The 16,944-nt window shown below is 44.1% G+C and overlaps 1 long non-coding RNA gene across 2 annotated transcripts; it reads left to right on the forward strand.

Moving 5' to 3' along the window:
• The first annotated feature begins 7,662 nt into the window (after positions 1 to 7,662).
• On the forward strand, positions 7,663 to 8,640 carry LOC118386483 (uncharacterized). 2 transcript variants are annotated; one of them, XR_004826225.2, is made up of 2 exons: positions 7,663 to 7,851; positions 8,282 to 8,640. It is a non-coding gene; the product is annotated as an uncharacterized LOC118386483 (long non-coding RNA). The 2 variants fall into 2 exon arrangements; XR_008140590.1 differs by having other exon boundaries at positions 7,663 to 7,794.
• Positions 8,641 to 16,944: the final 8,304 nt, after the last annotated feature.

Below are 16,944 nucleotides of genomic sequence, written 5' to 3' on the forward strand. Positions count from 1 at the left end.
GGGTCCCTGTTGGTGCAGTAGAGAGGGAATTATTGAACAGGTAAGGGATTAAGGTTGGCACCCCTGGTTGACTGGGGAGGAAGCTCATGGGGTTATGGTGGGGGTGTAGAGTGTCTCTGGTGTGGTTCGTAATGATTGATGCTCAGGATGGATGCCGGGGGAGATTACATGCAAGTTGACGTTTATCGTCGTGAGTCTTGTCCTGGAGACAGAGCTGAATGATTTCCATTTGGGGCTATATTGTAAAAAATCAAATAGCTTTTTGGCCTTGATTTAAGGTTAGGGTTAAGATATGGGTTAAGCAGTGTGGTTAGGCTTAAACTCCAGTTTTTCTGACTTGGTGGCTGTGCCAGCTAGTGACCTCTCTGTAGAGCTGCCTCCAGAACAAGATTCGTGACGAATAACGCTAACCTGCAGATTACATAGTGATTGATTTGAAGGTTCTGTCATCATTTATCTGATGATCTGGTCTCGAAGAAGATTCAACCCTGTCTGTCTGTCTCTGCGTACCTAACAGTCTGTCTGTCTGCCTCCTTGCCCTCCATCTTCTTCTTCTTATGGCTCATCAGCCTGGTAAGTACTGTAGTCTGGTAAGACCTAGCAGTGTCTCAACCCCATGGGACGCTGGAGATTGGTTGCACTGCAGATCGGCTTTCCAGTCCAGTTAGTGGACAGTGAATTAGTCAATTCTGAAGTACAGAGCCAAGATGCAATAGCGAAACAGCCAAAGTTCATATTTTATTGCATGCTTATGCATGTCAGTAGGCTATATGGCAACAGAAGCCTCGCATACATATTGAAATAGTCAATGATGAAGTTCTCTGAATCTTCTGAGGAAGTTTAGTGTTGGCTTTGATGCATTGTGTGACAATGCAAGGAAGCATAGCAGGTAGCGTACCGCGTTTATTGAGGCGAGTGAATGAACCTTAGCGGTTCCTTTCTGAATCTAGTCTGACATTCAGTCGGATGCGGGCTCATTCGACAGTGACTAAATACATTGAGTAGTTGAAATACAAAGCCCTGACATTTGAAATGAGTACAGGCTGTATAGCAATTCAATTTCTGAAATCAGATCACAGTGTTTTAATCTTAAATTGACTTCTGTGCATATTTTCTATTCTGATCTGTTACCTTTCCACTCACTCATCTCTTGTTGCCTTCTCCATCCCTCTCAATCTATCGTACCCTTCCCTCTTCCTCCATCCCTCGCTCTTCCTTTTCTCTGATTGACAGAGGGTTTGCGGTGAGAGAAAGCAGATGGAGGGAGGTTTGAGTGAGAGCAGCTGCACTCCTCTATCCACTCTCTACTCACTAATTTCTCATCTCCTTCTCTCCTTCTCTGAGAGCTCATCTATCTCATGGCAGATGTTGGTCATAATGAGAACGGGGCTGTGTGAATGAGATCGTTTTCTCCTCTCAGATCTCCATCCAAACTAGCAGATGCAGCGGGCCTCTCACTTAGGCACAGGTAATGGGAGGGGAGAGCAACACAGATGTGGACCACCTATTTCCTTTTTCCCCTGATCCCTCATTCATTTACCTTTTTTATAAATAATACTGTTTGCTTGTTTGTCCCTTCATCATTGGCTCCCATTATCCTTTCTTCTTCCTCTCTTCGTGTCACTCTTTCCCATATGCCTTCACTTTTTTCTGCATCCTCCTATCAACAGTGTCAGCGCGCATCTTTCTCTCTACTTTTAGTGCCAGCGTCTCTCTCTCTTTTCTCCTCTCTTTCACGGCAGAGCTCAACTTTCCCACAGGGCACGATCCCTGACTGCCAATGAAATGTCCGATTTCAACGTTTGACCTTCATAGCCCCGCCCCCAGCATGCCATTGTGCCCATCGATTCCTCAAGACCTCTCTCGCTCTGAGAGAGAGAGAGAGAGAGAGAGAGAGAGAGAGAGAGAGAGAGAGAGAGAGAGAGAGAGAGAGGCTGAGAGAGAGAGAGAGCTGAGAGAGAGCTGAGAGAGAGAGAGAGAGAGAGAGAGAGAGAGAGAGAGAGAGAGAGAGAGAGAGAGAGAGAGAGAGAGAGAGAGAGAGAGAGAGAGAGAGAGAGAGAGAGAGAGAGAGAGAGAGAGAGAGAGAGAGAGAGAGAGAGAGAGAGAGAGAGAGAGAGAGAGAGAGAGAGAGAGAGAGGTCATACAAGCTGAGAGACAGAGAGGGACGTCATACAAGCTGAGAGACAGAGAGGGACGTCATACAAGCTGAGAGACAGAGAGGGACGTCATACAAGCTGAGAGACAGAGAGGGACGTCATACAAGCTGAGAGAGAGAGAGGGACGAGAGAGAGAGAGAGGTCATACAAGCTGAGAGAGAGAGAGGGGACGTCATACAAGCTGAGAGAGAGAGAGGAGGTCATACAAGCTGAGAGAGAGAGAGAGACGTCATACAAGCTGAGAGAGAGAGGAGAGACGTCATACAAGCTGAGAGAGAGAGAGGGATGTCATACAAGCTGAGAGAGAGAGATATTAATTGTCAATTGTGACCCTCCCATATTTGTTTTTGTACCAGAAGCAATGATGTGGTCTATACCTGTCCCAACACACGCTAAGCTATCTCCAATCAAGACGTTCCACACATAACATCTGTCCTCATTTCAAAACCATTAACCTTCTCAGGATCTGGACACGCACGCACACACACCCACCGCTAGGGAGATTGATTTCTGTTGACGTGGACAAAGGCTAGAGATGGATCTCCTTAACTCAGGGGTAACAAAGGCACTTTGTCCCTCCCAGGGATCATTTTCTGTAAAAGGCAATTGTAAAGACTGTTGCTGCTCCTTGGCGAGACAACAACAAAGGTCACCCCTGATTACGTATGTTTGCACAGTGAAGCCTTTCACCTCCGATTCACACAGGCGCACTCACTTCTATCCCAGTGTAGGCCGTATCTGGTGTGACCACCATTTCCCTAATGCAGCTCAACACTTCTCCTTTGCATTGAGTTAATCAGGCTGTTGATTATGGCCTGGGGTATGTTTTCCCACTCCTCTTCAATGATTGTGCGAAGTTGCTGGATATTGGCGGACACTGGAACACGTCGATCCAGAGCATCCCAAACATGCTCAATGGGTGACATGTCTGGTGAGTATGCAGGCTATGGAAGAACTGAGACATTTTCAGCTTCAGTACAGATCCTTGCGATATCGAGCCTTGCATTATCATGCTGAAACAACATGAGGTGATGGCAGCGGATGAATGGAACAGCAATGGACCTCCAGGATCTGGTCGTGTTATCTCTGTGAATTCAAATTGCCATCGATAAAATGCAATTGTGTTTGTTGTCCGTAGCTCATGCCTGCCCATACTTTAACCCCACTGCCACCATGGGGCACTCTGCACTCCGGGATTCGTCCGTGAAGAGCACACTTTTCCAGCGTGCAAGTGGCCATTGAAAGTGACCATTTGCCCACTGAAGGCAGTTATAGCGCCGAACTACAGTCCGGTCAAGACCCTGGACGAAGAGCATGCAGATAAACTTACCTGAGATGTTTTCCCTCAGGTGAAGCAGCCCGGATGTGGAGGTCCTGGGCTGGATGGTTACATGTGGTCTGCTGTTGTGAGACCGTTTGGACATACTGACAAATTGTCTTAAACAATTGGAGGAGGCTTATGGTAGAGAAATGAACATTACATTCTCTGGCAATAGCTCTGGTGGACATTCCTGCAGTCAGCATGCAAATTGCACGCTGCCTCAACCTGAGACATCTATGGCATTGTGTTGTGCGACAAAACTGCTCATTTTAGTGGCCTTTTATTGTCTCAACACAAGGTGCGCACCTGTGTAATGACCATGCTGTTAAATCAGCTTCTTGATATGCCACACCTGTCAGGTGGATAGATTATCTTGGTAAATGAGAAATGTTCACTATCAGGGATATATATAAACAGATTTGTGCACATTTTCTGGGATCTTTTATTTCAGCTCATGAAACATAGGACCAACACTTGTTGCGTTTTATATTTTTGTTCAGTGTACTTGAAAATACACACACACACACCTTAGATTGTGTGTGTATCTCCTGCCTCACTTTGTTTTGAAGGAGAGATGGATGCAGCTGCTGAAATGAAGGGAGCTCCAGTGGAGATGACAGTGCTGCCTTAACTCTTTCACTGGTATTGATAGCTCACTTTCAAGCGTTTGATGTACAAAGTGTGTGTTTGTGCATGTGGGTGTGTGATCCCAGTTTGTGTGTGTGTGTGTGTGTTTCTCTCTATGTAAACACAGAAGCACTGTTTCACACCTCTTATGGTGTATAGTACAAGTTAATAGATTGTGAGTATTTTAAAAAAAGTGTGTTTGTGTACTTTCGAGGGTGTAAACTGTGTGTATGTTGTGTTTACACATGTCTACGTGTGTGTCCGGCCTGGATCTTCTGTGGCGGTCACAGTGACACGGTGGCAGCATCTTGTCCCCTCCTCTCCGTTCCCCCTCATCTCCCCTTCCTTTCTCTGCAAGTCCATGTTACTGCCTGGCTGTCTGAAGTACACTGTTGTTGTGCTGGTGAATCATGGCCTCTCTGCCGACTGACACACATGGCGAGGAGGCTGTCTGCTTATATGGATGCTACAGACATCCATATATGATTAACTGGGGATCATTTTAGTCCAGGGAGCACGTTACATCAGCCTTAACCTAAGGATACAAAGTCCAGTAGACCCACTGTGCAGATTTGCGATATTAGCCACAGGTTCATACACAATGTGTCTATCATTTAAATGTCTTCTATATATATATATGCCAGTGGAGGTTAGTGGTTTTGAAGAACCACTCTACTACCTCATCTCAACCGTAGTAGGGTACCTGGATGTCAGGACTACCTGACCACCGGCCTATGCCCTCCCTACCATACCCTCCTGTCCTCCCCTACCATACCCTCTTGTCCTGTGGAAGGGGGATGAGGATGCATGATGAATCCAGAAGTATCCACACCCCCAGCAGGTGAGTCTGTCACTGGGATGGACACCAGGGTGAATGCTTACGGTCTTTAGAGTAAGATCCAGCCTCGAACTGATACAAGACTGATGTGTTGACAGATAATTGTTGTACAGACGTGAATGGCTAAAGCATTCAATCAATCAATCAATCAATAAAATGTATTTTACACCAGAAGTTGTCAAAGTGCTTTACAGATACCCATCCTAAAACATCAAAGAGCAAGACATGCAGATGCACAGTGGCTAGGCAAAACTCCTTGTAAAGCCGGAACCTAGGAAGAAACCAGGCATCTACAGGTATTTGTAGATGTTCTTGCTTTCCCCTTTCTGTTTTTCTTTTTCATTAGTCAACCAAGGATAAGTTGGTATTCTCCTACTAGGGAAGTATTGCAGAATTTTTCAAAATTTTTTGAAAAAGTTGAGCCAAAAGTAGTATTTTGGCTGACATTCTTTCAGAATTCCATGGTGACTCAAATGTGTCTCTTGAATTGAATGTCTTTATTTGTACTTTTTCACCAGTCCTTCATATGTTACTTGACTTGGAGTCACTCACAGCTGCTGCCCCTCAAGTGGAAACACGAGGGAGAGAGATATTGACATGAAGGCTGTAGACTAGAGTTGACCTACGGTTTTACATTTAGTCATTTAGCAGACTCTTATCCAGAGCAACTAGGGTTAAGTGCCTTGCACAAGGGCGCATTGACAGATTTCACCTAGTCAGATCGGGGATTCAAACCAGCGATCTTTCAGTTACTGGCCAAACACCCTCCCTCGTCGAGGGTTAACCTTTGATGATTCCTGTATCCATCCTATCCCGCTAGGAATTGGGGTGTCGGTAGATTTCCGACATGACAGATGAGCTGCCAAGTGATACTCTTCCAGGCATTGGATTTCCAGGTCACGTTCTATCGGAGGGATACAATCAGGTTAGCTCTATACAAGACAGTTTTATCTGCAACGTTCAGAAGGTCACGCCATCCTGAAAGCGACCCCCGTTGGATCACAGCGCAAGGGAAGGAAATGCTTTGTTAATTAACTCTCCATATCCTAATAAGGTATGCAACAAAGTGCTCAAATCAGGTCAAGCTTAGCCCTTTCTCATTTCATCATGAAACAATGTAAAATGCCATCATTAAAAAAGCCTATACTAATGAAAGACTGAAATAAATCTAGACAGTCTATGTCCATGGATCATGAATCACCAGACAGACTTCTGTCTACACCTGTTAATGAAACTGAAGCTAGGATCTCTAACCCTCCCCGTGTCTGTCTGTCTGAACTTGTCTCAGGACCTCTGCCTGCCTTGAACCTTGACAGAGAGAGACACGCTATATTTAGCTCACAGTCGAGTTCTTCTTTGACAGCCTGCCTTGTATTGTTACAAGGCATGGCGAATTCAACTCTCAGACGAAAAAGAACAAAAGTATAGGGGAGAAAAGAGAGCCATGCATTCCAGGATAAGAGGAAGATGATGGATGGATAGATAGGTAATGATGGAGGAGAGAGCTGGTATTGCCAAGCAGTGGAGACTCCTCAGAGGAGGAAGGGGAGGACCATCCACCTCAGTGAATTTCATAAAAATATTGAAACATTTAAAAAGTGATCCTTTTTAGACAAAACTACTAAATATATTCTATTCACGTCACCAAATAATTGATTAAAACACACTGTTTTGCAATGAAGGTCTACAGTAGCCTCAACAGCACTCTGTAGGGTAGAACCATGGTGTAGCCTACTTCTGGGTACATTGACTTCAATATAAAACCCAGGAGGCTCGTGGTTCTCACCCCCTTCCATAGACTTACACAGTAATTATGACAACTTCCGGTGGATGTCCTCCAACCTATTTGAGCTCTTGCAGCATGAACTGACATGTTGTCCCACCAATCAAAGGATCAGAGAATGAATCTAGTACTGAATGCATAAGCTACAGCTGGCTCGCACAAAATGTGTTGGACTAGTGATTACACCCTAGATCAGCTAGATGCAGACAAGACGGTGCAAGGCGTTATTGAATGCGTCACAGTCTGTCACCTTGATTACTCAAAATTCTCTCTACCTGTGCACCTACGTTGTAAATTTTACATTCATAGGCTAGGTTGTAGCAACCTCATGACGGGTATAGGGAAAATATCGATGTTACATTGGGCTGGGTGACTGGAATATGAGTGACAGTCATCCAATATGCTATAATAGAAATAAGACCATGCTCATAAAAAAATAAACATTCTCCCTCGTTTTAAACGGCACTGACCGCCATTGTTGTCAAGGTGTAATAATCTACAAGCCTCTATCTGTGTGATGTTTGTTGTTTTATCTGTACTGGGCTTAACAATTTAAACTTCTTCCACCAACAAAAATACTTTGACAGCTAATCTTGAATTTTCCAATGAGTCTGTGTGGTTGACGTAGGGTCTTGTTTGTTTGTTTGTACCTTGCCAGACATGCAACGTGGAGCCTGCCTGCCACTGTCTCCTGGCCAAATGAGCACAGGGCCTCATCAGAAAACTAACAATTAATTTGTGTCTGACTCAGTCATTCTCCTAGTGTTTCTCATTAGGATAGCAGATATCTCGATGGCTGCATTTACACAGGCAGCCCAATTCTGTTTTTTTTTCTTCCCCTAATTGGTCTTTTGACCAATCAGATCAGGTCTGAAAAAGAGCTGATGTGAAAGATCTGATGTGATTGGTCAATAGACCAATTAGTGTAATAATATCGGAATTGTGTGAACGCATCCATATAGCTTTGTTGCATGAGCCACAGGCTATTTTGTTTCTGGCAGGTTATAGTCAAAGACCAATCGTTGTATGATTGCACAGTTTCATCTTCACAGCTTAAGCAATATAAGAGGTTAGTGTTTGAGCATGTCCTCGGCATGGTCCTCTCTGATGAAGTCTTGTTTTAAAGGTGTGAGCTTTTATCATTCCTTCCTCGTTAAGCTAAATCGATGTCCTGTTGATGTCAATTTTGGGTTTGTGGCTAGAAAAAAGTAACACGTAATTAGTTTTGAAGTTTGACTGAATCTCAGTCTCTACAAGTTCCTGTATACTTTATGATGCACCGTGCATCCAAACAACTACAACAGCTACATCTAACATGAAGTCTTGTAGCTTGCGTTGCACCGGAGTCTAGGTCCAAAAGGCTCCTTAACAGCTTCTACCCCCCAAGCCATAAGACTGCTGAACAGTTAATCAAATGGCTTTTATTTGAACCGCACACCCTTATCTTTATAGCAATACCTCACATGAATCCATACACAGTTAGGGGTGACATTCACATGAACCCATAAACACATTCACCTATACCATGCTTCTCCCTTCTCCTATCCCCTCTACAGGTCCCCTCCTCTGGGCGAGGGCTGCGCAGCTCCTCCCTGCTTATCTGTGGATGACTGGAGCCAAAGTCAGACTGGTGGGAAATGACAGGAGACCGGCTGGAGACCCTTCCCAGGGGCTCTGCCACATGGCTGCTCCCTGGGACCCCAGGGACAGAACACTGTTGGCAGGAACACCACCATCCGCCCACTACGAAGGCAGACATGGCAATTAGCAGATCTCATCATCATTACCAGGAGTAGTAATGTAGGGTCAAGGTTCAGTATGTAAAACTGAGGTGGGAAAAAAACAACAACACTTTGTTAAAAAGCAGTTTCAACGCTGACTAGCACATGAAATGATATAAATGATTTTAATTTTTGGTTCGATATAATGTGAGTGATTGAGGTCTGAGTAGCTAAACAGCCAATAAAGTTACGATGAATTAGATGTGGAAATTAGGAGTATTGGATTTGATTGGCTAGGTGTCGTATGTAATCAATCAATTAAATCACCAGCTGCCCATCCAGACCGATCAATGAAAAGATCAATGAATCAAGACCCTGTATCGACATCAAACAAGATAAATAATGTCCTCGTACTATGAAGTAACTGTATGTTTGAGAAACAGAAGACATTCAACTGTAGCAGATCTTATCTCACCCCCCCCAAAAAAATCTTCATTTTTTTGTTGTTACTTTGAGCCCTTTTCCGTGGTATCCAATTGGTAGTTACAGTCTTGCCTCATTGCTGCAACTCCTGTACGGACTCTGGACAGGCGTACATCCTCCGAAACACAACCAAGATTGCACTGCTTCTTGACACAATGGCCACTTAACCTGGAAACCAGCTTCACCAATGGGTCAGAGGAAACACTGTGCACCTGGCGACCGTGTCAGCATGCACTGCGCCCAGTCCACCACAGGAATCATTAGTGCACGATGGAATAAGTACATCCCTGCCGGCCAAGTGTTCCCCTAACCCGGACGACGCTGGGCCAGTTGTGCGCCGCCCCGTGGGTCTCCTGGTCACGGCCAGCTGCGACAGAGCCTGGACTCGAACCCAGAATCTCTAGTGGCACAGCGAGCACTGCCTTAGACCGCTGCGCCACTCGGGAGGTCCTTTATCACACCATTCTAACCTGAAGGGACTAGTGGGATCCAGTGGTAAGCAGACGTTGATTAAGAGTGAGGTTGAAAGTTAAGAGGTTAAACCGTAGTTAAATGATGTCAGTCCAGGACCGACGGGGGACAGGCAATACCAAACGGACAAGTCAGGGTCTCTCTCTACCCCTCGTCACTGATCACCTCCATCACATGCGTATCACGTCACATCAGATTTATGAAACGGATGTGCATGTCGACATGCGCGCTGAGGATAGACTGTATCTTGATTTAAGACATGCGTGTGTATGATCATGCGTGTGTCATCATACATCATGGCTGAACGGTCATGGCAGGATATTACCTTTTGTCACTGACCTCCAGTTGACATGAGGTCAAGGACAGCCCATGTTGTGGTAAGGTGCAGGGTGAGGGTAGTGCTTTCATCCCACTCAGATATCATTATGATGTGGATACTTGGTTAGCTCATAGAGGACAAGGAAGTTGAATGTTCACTCGTTAATAGTGGTAAGTGTTATAATACAGCATTTTGCAGGTATGTCTATTGAAAATACATTTAGTCATTCTTTTTACATGTGGGTGACCCTAGCAGGAATTGAACCCATAGCATTTGCAAGTGCCATGCACTACAGACTGAGCCACACAGGACCAGTAGGGTAGAGTTTGGTAAATTGAACCAAAAGGTTAGTTGAGACACCCCTTATTTCTAGGAAACAATACACAAAATGAATCATGTGACTAAATATTTAGGAAGAGGTCTGTGAAGGAAGATACCACATGGAAAAAAGTGGTAAGCAAGTCAAATTAATTTATTGCGTTATTGGTTTTATGACGCTTGTATCTAGACCAAAGTAAATAGTGTTAAGATTGTTTTATACATTAGTTGGGATTTCTATAAGCTACACAATGAGGTCCTAAACTTAGCATGAAATTGCATCCGTGTAGCTGTTTGGGCTAATATAGTCAAACTGTCAATTTTGGCCCATTCCTCCTGACAGAGCTGGTGTAACTGAGTCAGGTTTGTAGGCCTCCTTGCTTGCACATGCTTTTTCAGTTCAGCCCACAAGTTTTCTATAGGATTGAGGTCAGGGCTTTGTGATGGCCACTCCAATACCTTGACTTTGTTGTCCTTAAGCCATTTGCCACAACTTCGAAGTATGCTTGGGGTCATTGTCCATTTTTGGAAGACCCATTTGCGACCAAGCTTCAACTTCCTTACTGATGTCTTGAGATGTTGCTTCAATATATCCACAACATTATCCTGCCTCATGATGTCATCTATTTTGTGAAATGCACCAGTCCCTCCTGCAGCAAAGCACCCCCACAACATGATGCTGCCACCCCTTTGCTTCACAGTTGGGATGGTGTTCTTCGGCTTGCAAGCCTCCCCCGTTTTACTCCAAACATAACAATGGTCATTATGGCCAAACAGTTCTATTTTTGTGTCATCAGACCAGAGGACATTTCTCCAAAAAGTACGATCTTTGTCCCCATGTGCAGTTGCAAACCGTAGTCTGTCTTTTGTATGGTGGTTTTGGAGCAGTGGCTTCTTCCTTGCTGAGCGGCCTTTCGGGTTATGTCGAAATAGGACTTGTTTTATTGTGGATAGAGATACTTTTGTACCTGTTTCCTCCAGCATCTTCACAAGGTCCTTTGCTGTTGTTCTGAGATTGATTTGCACTTCCGCACGAAAGTACGTTCATCTCTAGGAGACAGAATGCGTCTCCTTCCTGAGCGGTATGATGGCTGAGTGGTCCAATGGTGTTTATACCTGCGTACTATTGTTTGTACAGATGAACGTGGTACCTTCAGTCATTTGGAAATTGCTCCCAAGGATGAACCAGACTTGTGGAGGTTTACAATATTTTCTTCTGAGATCTTGGCTGATTTCTTTTGATTTCCCCATGATGTCAAGCAAAGAGGCACTGAAGGTAGGACTTGAAATACATCCACAGGTATACCTCCAATTGACTCAGGCTAATTGACATAATTTATCAGAAGCTTCTAAAGCCATGACATAATTTTCTGGAATTTTCCAAGCTGTTTAAAGGTATGGTCAACTTAATGTACGTAAACTTCTGACCCACTGGAATTGTGATACAGTGAATTATAAGTGAAATAATCTGTCTGTAAACATTTGTTGGAAAAATTACTTGTAGTGCACAACGTAGATGTCCTAACCGACTTGCCAAAACAATAGTTTGCTAACAAGAAATTTGTGGAGTGGTTGAAAAACTAGTTTTAATGACTCCAACCTAAGTGTATGTAAACTTCCGACTTCAACTTGTACCAGTGAGAAAGAGAGGCTATGATGGAGTAGCAGAGACACACAAGGTCCTATCTGATGACATGGAGGCTTAGCTTGCTAAACATAACAAGAATCTTTCTGACCAGTCTCATGGACTTAGTAACTTCAAATGCAGAGAACTAGCCTATGAATATGCACATTAAATCAACATCCCTGCCTAAGTGATATTGAACAGAGATCTATATGTAAATGTTGGCATACATTTAAGATATACAATATTCTACACCCCCGTTCCATGAATTTAACTTTGACCTATCAGCACCAGCACCCACTGTCACAGGACACCAGCATCCACTTACCCCAAAGCTGCTCAACTTACCCCATACCCGGGCCGGGGTAAGTTGTGTCAAGCGACAAAGTTATGTTTTCAACATTGTAATGTTTAGATTAATTCTGATTATTTTCAGGGACAACATTCTGAGATATATGTAGATGTCTTTGTTAGTAAGAATACCACATTTCCCTTGACAGAATGATGCTGATTGTAAAACAAATGGCTCAACTCACCCCGCTCTCCCCTAGAGGTGATCAAGCATGGTTGGATAAGTATGCTAAGAGGGTATTACTCGTCATGGGTGAGCTGATACTACCTGGACAGTTTGTTAGCTGTACAGATTACATGCCTGGGAGGGGATCGTTTGCTGGGGTCAAACATTAAATTATGTGGGGTCCCATGTGTGGCTCATGGCATTATGATGAATGACTCTTTAAATGTGTAGAGTGTTTTCTTTTTTCTTGGGAAGTCAGAGCACAACAGGGGCTAAAATATGCTGATAGCATGTTGACATACAGGTTGAAAATAGGACACGTTAGTGTGCAGGCTGCTGAACTTGATAAATTATACAGCACATTATCGGCGCTATAGAATGAAGTGACATAGACGGACGTAACCAACTGCCTCAAACCAAATATAGCCACAAAACTGTGTTGGCCCGCTGAGCTAAATTCTAAGATCAGGGAAATGATGCAATTCTTCTGTTCTCAGGCAGGGTTACTCACCACTAGGTTTCAAAATTCTGGTAATTTTCCCAAAGCACTTATGGATAACTTGGGAATTTGGGGGAAAGATACCAGAATTTTGCAACCCTACTCATCATGTGAGCATGCTTCATAAAACCTCCATTACTCTGGCAGGATATACTGTGTTTTTTATTATATTAGCTTGTGATTGTGGACTATGGTGATTACATGCTGTATGCCTAACTCCAACCTGGACTCAAGAGTAGATGTAACATAGTAAATTAATATCCTAGATGATATGGTTGGTATGGTATGTATTAATTTGTGGATGCCGATAATCCATCTTGTATGATGTGTTATGAATTACAATCCGTATAATATGTTACGAATTACAATCTTTATATGTTACGAATGTGCAATTTGTTGTGGCTAAAGTTAACTAGGTGGCTAACACTAATGTTAGCTAGGTGGCTAACACTAATGTTAGCTAGGTGGCTAATGTTTGCTAGGCTAGGGGTTTTGGTTAAGGTTCGGAGTTAGCTTAAAGTGTTAATGTTAGGGGAAGGGTTAGCTAACATGCTAAGTAGTTTCAAAGTAGCTAAAAAGTAGTAAGTACATGCATGTTTTCTAAAATGCTAAAGTTGTCCGTGATGAGATTTGAACACAAACTGTGGGGTGTTAGGAGATTATATTACACCCTCCTTTCCCTTTTGCCTTACTGTAACCTTCGATACTGTGAACCATCAGAGATCCTCCTCTCCACCCTCTCCGAGTTGGGCATCTCCGGCGCGGCCCACGCTTGGATTGCGTCCTACCTGACAGGTCGCTCCTACCAGGTGGCGTGGCGAGAATCTGTCTCCTCACCACGCGCTCTCACCACTGGTGTCCCCCAGGGCTCTGTTCTAGGCCCTCTCCTATTCTCGCTATACACCAAGTCACTTGGCTCTGTCATAACCTCACATGGTCTCTCCTATCATTGCTATGCAGACGACACACAATTAATCTTCTCCTTTCCCCCTTCTGATGACCAGGTGGCGAATCGCATCTCTGCATGTCTGGCAGACATATCAGTGTGGATGACGGATCACCACCTCAAGCTGAACCTCGGCAAGACGGAGCTGCTCTTCCTCCCGGGGAAGGACTGCCCGTTCCATGATCTCGCCATCACGGTTGACAACTCCATTGTGTCCTCCTCCCAGAGCGCTAAGAACCTTGGCGTGATCCTGGACAACACCCTGTCGTTCTCAACTAACATCAAGGCGGTGGCCCGTTCCTGTAGGTTCATGCTCTACAACATCCGCAGAGTACGACCCTGCCTCACACAGGAAGCGGCGCAGGTCCTAATCCAGGCACTTGTCATCTCCCGTCTGGATTACTGCAACTCGCTGTTGGCTGGGCTCCCTGCCTGTGCCATTAAACCTCTACAACTCATCCAGAACGCCGCAGCCCGTCTGGTGTTCAACCTTCCCAAGTTCTCTCACGTCACCCCGCTCCTCCGCTCTCTCCACTGGCTTCCAGTTGAAGCTCGCATCCGCTACAAGACCATGGTGCTTGCCTACGGAGCTGTGAGGGGAACGGCACCTCAGTACCTCCAGGCTCTGATCAGGCCCTACACCCAAACAAGGGCACTGCGTTCATCCACCTCTGGCCTGCTCGCCTCCCTACCACTGAGGAAGTACAGTTCCCGCTCAGCCCAGTCAAAACTGTTCGCTGCTCTGGCCCCCCAATGGTGGAACAAACTCCCTCACGACGCCAGGACAGCGGAGTCAATCACCACCTTCCGGAGACACCTGAAACCCCACCTCTTTAAGGAATACCTAGGATAGGATAAAGTAATCCTTCTCACCGCTCCCCCTTAAAAGATTTAGATGCACTATTGTAAAGTGGCTGTTCCACTGGATGTCATAAGGTGAATGCACCAATTTGTAAGTCGCTCTGGATAAGAGCGTCTGCTAAATGACTTAAATGTAATGTAATGTAAATGTTTTATGTACCAAACGTTACATGTCATACTCATTTGAGTTTCCCGGATTTTAGTTGACTATGTTACATCTGGTCTATGAGACCAGGCTGGTAACTCAGCCAGAAGGGTTAAACCGATGTATTTTGATTGCTAAATATATTTTTCTCCATGAAAATCAGTCATACCATGAGACATACAGTATACCTCTAGGCACAGGGAAGATAAACAGGAGTGGGAGTATCCCATCTTTTAGTGAATAAAAAGCATGAAGGAAAGAATGAGGGTTGATGTAATACAGACAGATGATTATGTCAAACACGACAAAATGTAAATATAGAGGACAACAACAGGGACTGCTACAGTACATTGGTCTTATAGGGGCTATATGCAGTTCACACAATAACAAAGCTGACTCCACCACTGTTTTGATAAAAAGCTGAGGGATGGGGCTGGAAATGTACCCACTGGACAAAAACTGTTTGAATCAATGTTGAAATGAACTATGTGCACAGTGGGTAACCACTCTCAAATTCATAGACAGCGCTATGGATGTAAGGACTGACCATCCGTGATATCAAAATTATAGTTTTAGCCATGTTTGAAGCCTATGTAGTGTTTATTTACAATGACATTGTTTAATAAACACTGGAGTAAAACAATATATTTTGGGTTCTGATGGGGTATGACAGTTTAACTAAAATACTGAGGGCTCAGTATGTTTGTCTTTACCGAACCAAGTCTACAATATACAGTATGTGCACAAAACATTAAGAACACCTTCCTAATATTGAGTTGCACCCCCCCCCCCCCCTTTGCCCTCAGAACAGCCTCAATTCATCGGGGCATGGATTCTACAAGGTGTTGAAAGCGTTCCACAGGGATGGTGGCCCATGTTGACGCCAATGCTTCCCACAGTTGTGTCAAGTTGGCTGGATGTCCTTTGGGTGGTGGACCATTCTTGATACACACGGGAAACTGTTAAGTGTGAAAAACCCAGCAGCGTTGCAGTTCTTGACACACTCAAACCCGTGCATTTGGCACCTACTACCATACCCTGTTCAAAGGCACTTCAATCTTTTGTATTGCCCATCCACCTTCTGGATGGCACACATACACAATCCATGTCTCAAAAATCCTTCTTTAGCCTCTCTTCTCTTTCCTACACTGATTGAAGAAGTGACATCAGTAAGGGATCATAGCTTTCACCTGGATAATCTGTCATGTTTTGTACACAATGTATATGGGGATTTTTTATTTTAACTACACAAGCCAGTTCAGAACAAATTCTTGTTTTCAATGACGACCTAGGAGCAGTGGGTTGACTGCCTTGTTCAGGGGCAGAACAACAGATTTTTACTTTGGCAGCTCGGGGATTCGATCGAGCAACCTTTCAGATTTTTGGCCCAACGCTCTAACTTCTAGGCTACCTGCCGCCCCAGGTGCGTGAAAGGATATGAATCAGAGACCAACAGAAAAGAAAAGATGTGTCTGTCAAGCATCATAAGTGACTTCAACAAAAATGTGACCGACCGGCTTGACTCGGTCTTATGTAGCAAAATTTGAAATGGTGTTTTTTTACGTTGGATAAAAGTAGAGACTCAGAGCTAGACAACTGTATATCATACACTACAGGGACAAATGGAAAGTAATTCTGCTTTGAAAGTTGATCAACTTGTATCCTCATTTTTGAGAAAATGGCCTTTGAATGTTTTGGTACCTACACCCATTCAGCATCGTTTCCACCCACTCTTAAACTTTAGCGTCCCAAGTTAACTGGCTAACATTGGCTAGCTTACTAGCTACTTCCAGACACAAATGAGAGAACAGCTCACTGACCATTTTACTGGCCCTGGCAGAGCTGGTTAGGCTGTTTTTATGTTACCGTTGGTGACTGCAACCGTGCTACTGGCAACAATTTACACTTTTTTTGCCAACGTTTACTGACACCGGCCAATTTCAACGGGTGTTGAGCGTTCGTAAATTCGGCAATTTACTAGCTAAGTCTATCAACAGTGTTGTAGTGACATTCTATTGAAATGGTTTCTTGCCTAGTAGAATATTTTGTTAAGACACAGCTAGTTAGCTAGGTAAACAATGAACAATAATTCCAACTCATGACATTACTACATGAAACTGCAGGTAGCTAACCAACCAGGTTCAATGTTAGCTAGCTAACATTAGGCTATAATTAGCTAAGCAAATGGCTCTGAGATACAAATAATATTACTACACAGATCATCCACATAATGCTAGCTAGCAAGCCAGCCAGCTAATGTTAGCTAGCTAACTAACAGTACACTTTAACATGAAATGAAAATGACTTTCTGTCAG

Source organism: Oncorhynchus keta, chromosome 7, assembly GCF_023373465.1.
Source record: "Oncorhynchus keta strain PuntledgeMale-10-30-2019 chromosome 7, Oket_V2, whole genome shotgun sequence".
Classification (NCBI taxonomy): Eukaryota; Metazoa; Chordata; class Actinopteri; order Salmoniformes; family Salmonidae; genus Oncorhynchus; species Oncorhynchus keta.